General features: G+C 38.3%; 1 non-coding gene across 1 annotated transcript; it reads right to left on the bottom strand.

The window, feature by feature from the left end:
* Positions 1–12,173: 12,173 nt before the first annotated feature.
* LOC112436870 (U6 spliceosomal RNA) lies at positions 12,174–12,280 on the bottom strand. The gene has a single exon (XR_003025545.1). It is a non-coding gene; the product is annotated as a U6 spliceosomal RNA (small nuclear RNA).
* Between the last annotated feature and the right edge of the window lie 471 nt (positions 12,281–12,751).

Below are 12,751 nucleotides of genomic sequence, written 5' to 3'. Positions count from 1 at the left end.
AAATTGGGCATGTGTTTTATGTTATGATTTGCCTTCTGTCACTAGGCATGTACGTTATAACATATGCTGCCTCCAAATTCAGGGCTCTTTCTAATACATCATGATATTTAACAGGAAATTTGTTCATGTGACATTTGAGAAAGAAGATATTACATCTAATTATTATTATTATTCATAGGTGCTGAAAATTGCACACAGACTTTTTTTAGTGAAAGAATTTTAACTTTTATTTTAGGTGCAGGATTTCATGTGCAGGTTATATAGGTAAACTTGTGTCATGGGGGTTTGGTGTACAGACTGTTTCATCACCCAGGTACTAAGTTTAGTACCAGATAGTTTTTTTTTTTCCTTATTCTCTCCTTCCTCCCATCCTCCACCCTCAAATAGGCCCCAGTATCTGTTGTTCCCTTTTTTGTGTCACTATGTCCTTATTATTTAGCTCCCATTTGTAAGTGAGAACATGTGGTATTTGGTTTCTGTTCCTGTGTTCATTTACTAAGGATAATGGCCTCTAGCTTCATCTATGTTCCTGCAAAAGACATAATCTTGCTCTTTTTTGTGGCTGCATAGTATTCCATGGGGTATATGTACATATTTTCATTATCCAGTCTACCATTGATGAGCATTTAGGTTGGCTCCATGTCTTTGTTATTGTGAATAGTGCTGCAATGAACATACATATTAATATGTCTTTAGGAATGATTTATATTCCTTTGGGTATATATCCAGTATTGAGATTGCTGTATTAAGTGGTAGTTTTGTTTTTAGGTATTGGAGGAATTGTCATGCTTCTTTCCACAATGGTTGAACTAATTTACACTCCAACCAATAGTGTATAAGTGTTTACTTTTTTTGGCAACCTCGCTAGTATCTGTTGTTTTTTGACTTTTCATAGTAGCCATTCTGACTCATGTGAAATGGTATCTCATGGTGGCTTTAACTTGCATTTCTCTAATGAGCAGTGATACTGAGCTTTTTTCATGTTTCCTGCCCACATATGTTTTCTTTTATAAAGTATCTGTTCATGTCCTTTATTCATTTTTTAATTTTTTTGCTTATAAATTTGTTTAAGTTAGACTTTTGTCAGATTCATAATTTGCAAGTATTTTCTCCCATTCTATAGACTGTTTACTCTGTTGATAGTTTCTTTTGCTTTGCAAAAGCTCTTTAGTTTAATTAGATCTCATTTGTCATTTTTGCTTTTGTTCCAATTGCTTGTGGTGTTTTTGACGTGAAATCATTGCCATTTTCTATGTCCAGAACAGTATTTCTTAGGTTGTATCCCAAAAGTTTTATACATTTGGGTTTTACATTTAAGTCTTTAATCCATCTTGAGTTGATTTTTGTACATGGTGTAAGGAAAGGAAACTTTCTCTTTTTTTTTATTTATACTTTACTTTCTAGGGTACATGTGCACAACAGGCTGGTTTGATACATAGGTATACATGTGCCATGTCAGTTTGCTGCACCCATCAACTCATCATTTACATTAGGTATTTCTCCTAATGCTATCCCTCCACCAGGCCGCCACCCCCCGACAGGCCCCAGTGTGTGATGTTCCCCTCCCTGTGTTCAAGTGACCTCATTGTTCAGTTCCCACCTATGAGCCAGAACATGCAGTGTTTGGTTTTCTGTCCTTGTTATAGTTTGCTGAGAATGATGGTTTCCAGCTTCATCCATGTCCCTGCAAACATATGAACTCATCCTTTTTAACGGCTCCATAGTATTCCATGGTGTATATGTGCACATTTTCTTTATCCAGTCTATCATAGATGGACATTTGGGTTGGTTCCAAGTCTTTGTTATTGTGAATAGTGCCACAATAAACATACGTGTGCGTGTGTCTTTATAGAAGCATGATTTATAATCCTTTGTGTATATACCCAGGATTGCTGGGTCAAATGGTAATTCTAGTTCTATATCCTTGAGGAATTGCCACACTGTCTTCCACAATGGTTGAACTAATTTACACTCCCACCAACAGTGTAAAAGCGTTCTTATTTCTCCACATCCTTAAGGAAAGAAAACTTTCAAATGCAGAACTTTCAATCTTCTGCATAAGACTAGCAAGTTATCCTAGCACCATTTATTGAATAAAATGTCCTTTTCCCATTGCCAGTTTTGCCAAAAATCAGATTGCTGTAGGTGGGAGACCTTATTTTGGGGCTCTCCATTCTGTTCCATGGGTCTGTGTGTCTGCTTTTGTTCCAGTACAATGCTATTTTGATTACTGTAGCCCCTTAGTATAGTTTGAAGGCGAGTGGCATGATGTCTCCAGATGTGTTCTCTTTGCTTAGAATTGCCTTGGCTATTTGGGCTCTTGATTCCATGAATTTTAAAACAGTTTTTTTTTCTAATACTGTAAAGAATGAATGTCATTGGTAGTTTGATAGGAATAGCAATTTAATCTGTAAATTGCTTTTGGCAGTACGACCATTTTAACAATATTGATTCTCCCTATCCATGAGCATGGAATATTTTTCCATTTGTTTACATTATCTCTGATTTCCCTGAGCAGTGTTTTATGGTTCTGATTGTAGAGATCTTTCACCTTTCTTGTAGCTATAGTTCTAAGCATTTTATTTTATTTGTGGCAATTGTAAATGAGATTGCATTTCTGATTTGGCTCATGGCTAGGCTGTTGTTTGTATATAGAAATGTGAAAATTTTTTGTACATTGATATTGCATCTGAAACTTTGCTGAAGTTGTTTATCTGCTTAAGGAGCTGTTGGGCAGAGACTATGGGGTTTTCTAGATGTAGAATCATGTCATCAGCAAATAGGAATATTTCGACTTCCTCTCTTCCTATTTGGGTGCCCTTTATTTCTTTCTCTTGCCTGATTGCTCTGGCCAGGACTTTCGATAGTATTAAAATATGTCAAACAGAAGGAGAGGGCATCCTTGTCTTTTGCTGGTTTTCAAGGAGAATGCTTCTAGCTTTTGTCCATTCAGTATAATGTTGGCCATGGGTTTTTCATAGATGACCCTTTTAATCATGAGGTACATTCCTTTAATACCTAGTTTGTTGAGAGTTTTTAACATTTTGAATTTTATCAAAAGACTTTCCCGCATCTATTGATATAATCATGTGGTTATTGTCTTTAGTTCTCTTTATGTGATGAATCACATTTATTGATTTGTGTATGTTGAAGCAACCTTACATTGCAGGGATAAAACCTACTTGATTGTGGTGGATTAGCTTTTTAATGTGCTGCTGGATTTGATTTTCTAGTACATTTTTTAGGATTTTTGCATCAATGTTCATCAAGGGTATTGGCCTGAAGTTTTTTGTTGTTGTTGCTGTGTCTCTGACAGGTTTTGGCATCAGGATGATGTTAGACTCATAGAATGAGTTGGGGGGATTCCCTCCTTCTCAAATTTTTGGAGTAGTTTCAGTAGGAATGTTACCAGCTCTTCTTTGTTCATCTGGTAGAATTCAGCTGTAAGTCCATCTGGTTCTAGGCTTCTTTTGGTTGGTAGACTATTTATTACTGATTCAATTTTAGAACTTGTATTGGTCTGTTTAGGATTCATTTTTCTTCCTGGATCAGTTTTGAGAGTGAGTGTTTCCAGGTGTGTATCCTTTTCTTCTAGATTTTCTCATTTGTGTGCATAGAGGTGTTTATAGTAGTCTCTGATAGTTAGTGGTATTTCTGTGGAGTCAGTGGTACCATTCCTTTTGTTGTTTCTAATTATGTTTATTTGGATCTTTTCTCTTTTATTCTTTATTAGTCTAGCTAGGGCTTTAATTACCTTATTAATATTTTCTTATTTTATATTATACTTTACGTTCTAAGGTACATGTGCACAACTTGCAGGTTTGTTAAATAGGTATACATGTGCCATGTTGGTTTGCTGCGCCTGTCAACTCACCATTTACATTAGGTTTTTCTCCTAACGCTATCCCTCCCCCAGTCATTTACATTAGGTATTTCTCCTAACGCTAGCCCCCCCACTCCTTGACAGGCCCCAGTATGTGATGTTCCCCTCCCTGTGTCCGTGTGTTCTCATTGTTCACCTCCCACTTATGAGTGAGAACATGTGGTGTTTGGTTTTCTGTCCTTGTGATATTTTGCTGACAATGTATATGTGTCACTTTTTTTTTCATCCAGCCTATTATTGATGGACATTTGCGTTAGTTCTAAGTCTTTGATATTGTGAATAGTGCCGCAGTAAACATACGTGTGCATGTGTCTTTATAGTAGCATGATTTATAATCCTTTGGGTATATACCCAGTAATGGGACTGCTGGGTCAAATGGTATTTCTAGTTCTAGATACTTGAAGAATTGCCACACTGTCTTCCACAGTGGTTAAACTAATTTACACTCCCAACAACAGTGTAAAAGCGTTCCCATTTCTCCACATCCTCTGCAGCATCTGTTGTTTCCTGACTTTTTAATGATCACTATTCTAACTGGCACGAGATAGTATCTCATTGCGGTTTTGATTTGCATTTCTCTGAGGACAAGTGACGATGAGCGTTTTTTCATATGTCTCTTGGCTGCATACATGTCTTCTTTTGAGAAGTGTCTGTTCATACCCTTTGTTCACTTTTTGATGGTTTTTTTTCTTGTAAATTTGCTTAAGTTCTTTGTAGATTCTGGATATTAGCCCATTGTCAGATGGATAGATTGCAAAGATTTTCTCCCATTCTGTAGGTTTCCCGTTCACTCTGATGGTAGTTTCTTTTGCTATGCAGAAGCTCTTTAGTTTAATTAGATCCCATTTGTCTATTTTGGTTTTTGTTGCCATTGCTTTTGGTGTTTTAGTCATGAAGTCTTTGCCTATGCCTATGTCCTAAATGGTATTGCCTAGGTTTTCTTCTAGGGTTTTTATGGTTTTAGGTCTTACATTTAAGACTTTAATCCATCTTGAGTTAATTTTTATATAAGGTGTAAGGAAGGGACCCAGTTTCAGCTTTCTACATATGGCAAGCCAATTTACCAAAGACCATTTATTAAATAGAGAATCCTTTCCCCATTGCTTGTTTTTGTCAGGTTTGTCAAAGGTCAGATGGTTGTAGATACGTGATGTTATTTCTGAGCCCTCTGTTCTGTTCCATTGGTCTATATATCTGTTTTCGTACCAGTACTGTGCTGTTTTGGTTACTGTAGACTTGTACTATTATAGTTTGAAGTCAGGTAGCCTGATGTCTCCAGCTTTGTTCTTTTTGCTTAGGATTGTCTGCTATGGGGGCTCTTTTTGGTTCCATATGAAATTTAAAGTAGTTTTTTTCCAATTCTGTGAAGAAAGTCTTTGGTAGCTTGATGGGGATAGCCTTGAATCTATAAATTACCATGGGCAGTATGGCCATTTTCACGATATTGATTCTTCCTTTCCATGAGCATGGAATGATCTTCCATTTGTTTGTGTCCTCTTTTATTTCATTGAGCAGTGGTTTGTAGTTCTCCTTGAAGAGGTCTTTCACATCCTTTGTAAGTTGGATTCCTAGGATTTTATTCTTTATGTAGTAATTGTGAATGGGAGTTCACTCATGATTTGGCTCTCTGTTTGCCTGTTATTGGTGTATAGGAATGCTTGTGATTTTTGCACGTTGATTTTGTATCTTGAGAGTTTACTGAAGTTGCTTATCAGCTTAAGGAGATTTTTGGCTGAGACTATGGGATTTTCTAAATATGCAATCATGTCATCTGCAAACAGAGACAATTTGACTTCCTCTTTTCCCAGTTGAATACCCTTTATTTCTTTCTCTTGCCTGATTGCTCTGGCCAGAACTTCCAATACTGCGTTGAATAGGAGTGGTGAGAGATGGCATCCTTGTCTTCTGCCAGTTTTCGAAAGAAATGCTTCCAGTTTTTGCCCATTCGGCATGATATTGGCTGTGGATTTGTCATAAATAGCTCTTATTATTTTGAGATACGTTCCATCAATACCTAGTTTATTGAGAGTATTTAGCATGAAGCACTGTTGAATTTTATCAAAGGCCTTTTCTGCATCTACCGAGATAATCATGTGGCTTTTGTCATTGGTTCTGTTTATGTGATGGGTTACATTTATTGATTTGCATATGTTGAACCACCCTTGCATCCCAGGCATGAAGCTGACTTAATAGTGGTGGATAAGCTTTTTGATGTGCTGCTGGATTCAGTTTGCCAGTATTTTATTGATGATTTTGCATCAATGTTCATCAGGGATATTGGCCTAACATTCTCTTTTTTTGTTGTGTCTCTGTCAGGCTTTAGTATTAGGATGATGCTGGCCCCATAAAATGAGTTAGGGAAGATTTCCTCTTTTTCTATTGATGGAATAGTTTCAGAAGGCATGGTACCAGCTCCTCTTTGTACCTCTGGTAGAATTTGGCTGTGAATCTGTTGGTCCTGGATGTTTTTTGCTTGGTAGGCTATTAATTATTGCCTCAATTTCAGGATCTGTTATTGGTCTACTCAGAGATTCAAATTCTTCCTTGTTTAGTCTTGGGAGGGTATATGTGTCCAGGAATTTATCCATTTCTTCTAGATTTTCAGGTTTATTTGCATAGAGGTGTTCATAGTATTCTCCGATGGTAGTTTGTATTTCTGTGGGATTGGTTGTGATATCCCCTTTATCATTTTTTATTGTGTCTATTTGATTCTTCTCTCTTTTCTTATTAGTCTTGCTAGTGGTCTATCTATTTTCTTGATCTTTTCAAAAAATCAGCTCTTGGATTCGTTGATTTTTGAAGGGCGTTTTGTGTCTCTATCTCCTCCAGTTCTGCTCTGATCCTAGTTATTTCTTGTCTTCTGCTAGCTTTTGAATTTGTTTGCTCTTGCTTCTCTAGTTCTTTTAATTGTGATGTTAGGGTGTTGATTTTAGATCTTTCCTGCTTTTTCATGTTGGCATTGAGTGCTATAAATTTCCCTCTACACACTGTTTTAAATGTGTCCCAGAGATTCTTGTACATTGTGTCTTTGTTCCCATTTGTTTCAAAGAACATCTTTATTTCTGCCTTCATTTTGTTATTTACCCAGTAGGAAGCAATTGTTCAGTTTCCAAGTAGTTCTGTGGCTTTGAGTGAGTTTCTTAATCCTGAGTTCTAATTTGATAGCACTGTGGTCTGAAAGACTGTTTGTTGTGATTTCTGTTCTTTTACATTTGCTGAGGAGTGTTTCACTTCCAATGATGTGGTCAATTTTAGAATAAGTGCAATGTGGTGCTGAGAAGAACGTATATTCTGTTGATTTGGGGTGGAGAGTTCTGTAGATGTCTATTAGGTCTGCTTGGTCCAGAGCTGAGTACAAGTCTTGGATATCCTTGTTCACTTTCTGTCTCATTGATCTGTCTAATATTGACAGCGGGGTGTTATAGTTTCCCATTATTATTGTGTTGGAGTCTAAGTCTCTTTGTAGGTCTCTAAGAACTTGTTTTATGAATCTGGGTGCTGCTGTATTGGGTGCATACATATTTAGGATAGTTAGCTCTTCTTGTTGCATTGATCCCTTTACCATTATGTAATGGCCTTCTTTGTCTCTTTTGATCTTTGTTGGTTTAAAGTCTGTTTTATCAGAGACTAGGATTGCATCCCCTGCTTATTTTTTGCTCTCCATTTTCTAGACAGATCTTCCTCCATCTCTTTATTTTGAGCCTATGTGTGTCTTTGCATGTGAGATGTGTCTCCTGAATACAGCACACTGATGGGTCTTGACTCTTTATCCAATTTGCCAGTCTGTGTTTTTTAATTGGGGCATTTAGCCCATTTACATTAAAAGTTAATATTTTATGTGTGAACTTGATCCTGTCCTTATGATGCTAGCTGGTTATTTCACCCGTTAATTGATGCAGTTTCTTCATAGTGTCGATGGTCTTTACACTTTTGCATGTTTTTGCAGTGGCTGGTACCAGTTGTTCCTTTCCATATTTAGTGCTTCCTTCAGGAGATCTTGTAAGGCAGGCCTGGTGGTGACAAAATCTCTCAGTATTTGCTTGTCTGTAAAGGATTTTATTTCTCCTTCACTGATGAAGCTTAGTTTGGCTGGATATGAAATTCTGGGTTGAAAATTCTTTTCTTTAAGAAAGTTGAATATTGGCCCCCACTCTCCTCTGACTTGTAGGGTTTCCGCTGAGACATCCACTGTTAGTCTGATGGGCTTCCCTTTGTGGGTAACCCGACCTTTCTCTCTGGCTGCCCTTAACATTTTTTCCTTCATTTCAACCTTGGTCAATCTGACAATTATGTGTCTTGGGGTTGCCCTTCTCGAGGAGTATCTTTGTGGTGTTCTCCATATTTCCTGAATTTGGATGTTGGCCTGCCTCGCTTGGTTGAGGAAGTTCTCCTGGATAATACCCTGAAGAGTGTTTTCTAACTTGGTTCCATTCTCCCCATCACTTTCAGGTACACCAATCAAACATAGATTTAGTCTTTTCATCTAGTCCCATATTTCTTGGAGGCTTGGTTCATTTCTTTTCACTCTCTTTTCTCTAATCTTGTTTCTCACTTATTTCATTAATTTGATCTTCAATCACTGATATCCTTTCTTCCGCTTGATCCAATGGGCTATTGAAGCCTGTGTATGCTTCATGAAGTTCTTGTTCTGTGGGTTTCAGCTCCATCAGGTCATTTAAGCTTTTCTCTGTGCTGGTGTTTCTAGTTAGCCATTTCTCTAACCTTTTTTCAAGGTTTTTAGCTTCCTTGCGATGGGTCAGAAAATGCTCCTTTAGCTCAGAGAAGTTTGTTATTACCGACCTTCTGAAGCCTACTTCTGTCAACTCGTCAAACTCATTCTCTGTTCAGTTGTGTTCCCTTGCTGGCGAGGAATTGTGTTCTTTTGGAGGGGAAGAGGTGTTCTGATTTTTGGAATTTTCAGCCTTTCTGCTCTGGTTTCTCCCCATCTTTGTGGTTTTATCTACCTTTGGTCTTTGATGTTGGTGACATACAGATGGGGTTTTGGTGTGGATGTCCTTTTTGTTGATGTTGATTCTATTTTTTTCTGTTTGTTAGTTTTCCTTCTAACAGACAGGCCTCTCAGCTGCAGATCTGTTGGAGTTTGCTGGAGGTCCACTCCAGAACCTCTTTGCCTGGGTATCACCAGTGGAGGCTGCAGAACAGCAAATATTGCTCCCTGATCCTTCCTCTGGAAGCTTCATCCCAGAGGGGCACCTACCTGTATGAGGTGTCTGTTGGCCCCCACTGTGAGGTGTCTCCCAGTCAGGCTACATGGGAGTCAGGGACCCACTTGGGGAGGCAGACTGTCCACTATTGGAGCTCGAATGCCATGCTGGGAGAACCACTGCTCCCTTCAGAGCTGTCAGGCAGGGATGTTGATGTCTACAGAAGCTGTCTGCTGCCTTTTGTTCAGATATGCCCTGCCCCCAGAAGTGAAATCTAGAGAGGCAGCAGGCCTTGCTGAGCTGCAGTGGGCTCTGCCCGGTTTGAGATTTCCTGCCACTTTGTTTACACTGTGAGCATAGAATGGCCTACTCAAGCCTCAGCAATGGTGGACGCCCCTCCCCCTGCCAAGCTCCAGCTTCCCAGGTCAATCTCAGACTGCTGCGCTAGCAGTGAGCAAGGCTCCATGGGCGTGGGACCTGCCGAGCCAGGCACGGGAGGGAATCTCCTGGTCTGCCAGTTGCAAAGACCATGGGAAAAGTGCAGTATTTGGGTAGGAGTTTACCGTTCCTCCAGGTACAGTCACTCATGGCTTCCCCTGGCTAGGAAAGGGAAATCCTAGCCCTTGCACCTCCCAGGTGAGGTGATGCTGCGCCCTGCTTTGGCTTGCCCTTCATGGGCTGTACCCAGGGTCCAACCAGTCCCAATGAGATGAACCAGGTACCTCAGTTGGAAATGCAGAAATCACCCATCTTCTGCATTGATCTTGCTGGGAGCTGTAGATTGGATCTGTTCCTATTCAGCCATCTTGGAAGCACCAACCCCACCTTATTAATATTTTTAAAACACCAACTTCTAGTATTGCTGATCTTTTGAATGTTTTTTTTTGTGTCTCAGTCATCTTCAGTTCAACTCTGATTTTGTTTATTTTTTGTCTTCTGCTATCTTTGTGGTTGGTTTGCTCTTGCTTCTCTAGTTCTTGTAGTTGTGATGGTAGGTCATTAATTGGAGATCTTCCTAAGTTTTTGATGTGGGCATTTAGTGCTATAAATTTCCCCCTTAACACTGCCTTATTTGTGTTCCAGTGATTCTGATACATTGTATCTTTGTCCTCATTAGTTTCAAATAACTTCTTGATTTCTGCCTTAATTTCGTTATTTACCCAAAAGTTATTCAGGAGCAGGTTGTTAATTTCTATCTATTCTTATGGTTTGGGGCCATTTTCTTAGTCTTGATTTCTATTTTTTTTTTTTTGGACTGTGGTCTGAAAGTGTGACTGATATAATTTTGTGGGGTTTTATGCATTTGCTGAGTGTCGTTTTATGTTCGATCATGTGGTCAGTTTTACAGTATGTGCCATGTGGTGATAAGAAGAAGGTATGTTCTGTTGTTTGGGTGTGGAGATTTTTGTAAATGTCTGTTAGATCCATTTGTTCCAGTGTTGAGTTGAAGTCCTGAATATCTTTGTTAATTTTCTGGTTCAGTGATCTGTCTAATACTGTCAGTGGTGTGTTGAAGTTTCCCACTATTATTATGTGGTAGTCTAGTTCTCTTTGCAGGCCTCTAAGAACTTGCTTTAAGAATCTGGGTGCTCCTGTGTTGGGGGCATGTGTACTTAAGATAGTTAGGTCTTCTTTTTGAATTGAACCTTTTACCATGATGTAATGCCCTTTTATGTCTTTTTTGATCTTTGTTGGTTTAAAGTCTGTTTTGTCTGAAATTAGGATTGCCACTTCTGCTTTTTTTTCTGATTTCCATTTGCTTGATAAATTTTCCTCCATCTGTTTTTCCTTTTGAGTCTATAGGTGTCATTGCATGTGAGATGGGTCTCTTGAAGACAGCATACCATTGAGTCTTGCTTTTTTATCCAGCTTACCACTCTGTGCCTTTTAATTGGGGCATTTAGCCCATTTACATTCAAGGTTAGTTTGGTGTGGATTTTATCCTATTATTTTGTTGTTAGCTGGTTATTATGCAGGTTTGTTTATATGGTTGTTTTATAGTGTCACTGGTCTGTGTACTTAACTGTCTTTTTTTGGGGGTCTGGTAATAGTCTTTTCTTTCCATATTTAGTGCTTCTTTCAAAAACTCTTATAAGATAGGTCTGGTGGTAATAAATTCCTTTAGCATTTGCCTGTCTGAAAAGGATCTTATTGCTCCTTCACTTAGGAAGCTTAGTTTGGCTGGATATGAAATTCTTAAATGAAGGTTTTTTTTTTTCTCTAAGAATGTAGAATGTAGGCCCCCAGTCTCTTCTGGCTTGTAGGGTTCCTGCTGAAAGGTCCACTGTTAATTTGATGGAATTCTACTTGTAGGTGATCTGCCTTTTCTCTCTAGCTGCCTTTAACATTCTTTCATTTCAACTTTGGAAAATTGGAGAATTATGTGTCTTGGGGGTGATCTTGTGTAGAATCTTACAGGGATTTTCTGTATTTCTTGAATTTGATTGATGGCCATTCTAGAGAGGTTGGGGAAGTTATCATGGACAATATCCTAAAATATATGTTCCAAGTTGCTTACTTTCTCCCCATCTTTTTCAGGGATGCCACTGATTCATATATTTGCCCTTCTTATATAATTCCCATACTTATCAGAGGTTTTATTCATTCCTTTTTATTCTTTTCTCTTATTTTTGTCTGATTGTATTATTTCAGAGAACTAGTTTTCAAGCTCTGAGATTCTTTCCTCAGCTTGGTCTATTTTGCTATTAATACTTGTGATTGCATTGTGAAATACTTGTGTGTTTTTCAGCAATATTAGGACAGTTAGGTTTTTTCTTATACTGGCTATTTCATCAGTCAGCTCCTCTATCATTTTATTATATTCTTAGTTTCCTTGGGTTGGGTTTTATCATGCTCCTGAATCTGGTGATCTTCATTCCTATCCATATTGTGAATTCTATATCAATCATTTCAGCCATCTCAGCCCTGTTAAGAAGCCCTGTTTGAGAACTAGTGTGGTCAGTTGGATGACATAAGACACTGGAGATCTGAGTTGCCGATGTTCTTGTGTTAGTTCTTTCTCATCTCTTTGTTTGGGTGTTTCTCCAACTGTGATGTAGGGTAAGTACAGTCAGCAGACTTCTTTTCTGGATGTTTTCACAGGGCCCAGGCACTGTTCAGGGTCTAAAAGTATGGAACATTTCACAGATTTGTGTGACATCCTTGTGCAGAGGTCATGCTCTTCTTCTCTGTATCATTCCAATTTTAGTATATGTGCTGCTTATGCAAGCACTATAGACTTTCATTTGTTTGAATTTTTACATTTAACATGGTCAATTAATAAAAATATGTATAATTAACAAAGTAATGTAGCGATTTGTTTGGCAGAAGAAAGAATCCCTTGAGGACAAATCAAGCCTCATCTTGTAATTATTCATTCAACCTGATGAAATCCATACAGTAGCCTCTTTTCTTTTTGCTTACATAGTTCTTTAAGCTGTTCCTCACAGTCAGATAAAGTTTTTAAAGCAGTTCAGCTCTTCATTTTATCTCAAGTGCCTTCTCATTAATACCCACAGAGGGACAAGACAGTAATGTTAAAACACCCAGAAAGAAGAATAAGTTCAAGAGACAATTACATCCACAACATCTCCTCTTTACTAGTGACTTTATTTCACAAAATTATAGTTTTGGAAGAGAGCTAGAGGATATCTTGTTAAGCCTTAAAAATCTGTCATAAGTGGTCTCCATATCCTCTCTAAAA

The sequence above is a fragment of the Pan paniscus genome, chromosome 10, assembly GCF_029289425.2.
Source record: "Pan paniscus chromosome 10, NHGRI_mPanPan1-v2.0_pri, whole genome shotgun sequence".
Taxonomy (NCBI): domain Eukaryota; kingdom Metazoa; phylum Chordata; class Mammalia; order Primates; family Hominidae; genus Pan; species Pan paniscus.
This window is presented reverse-complemented; position numbering and strand designations above follow the sequence as displayed.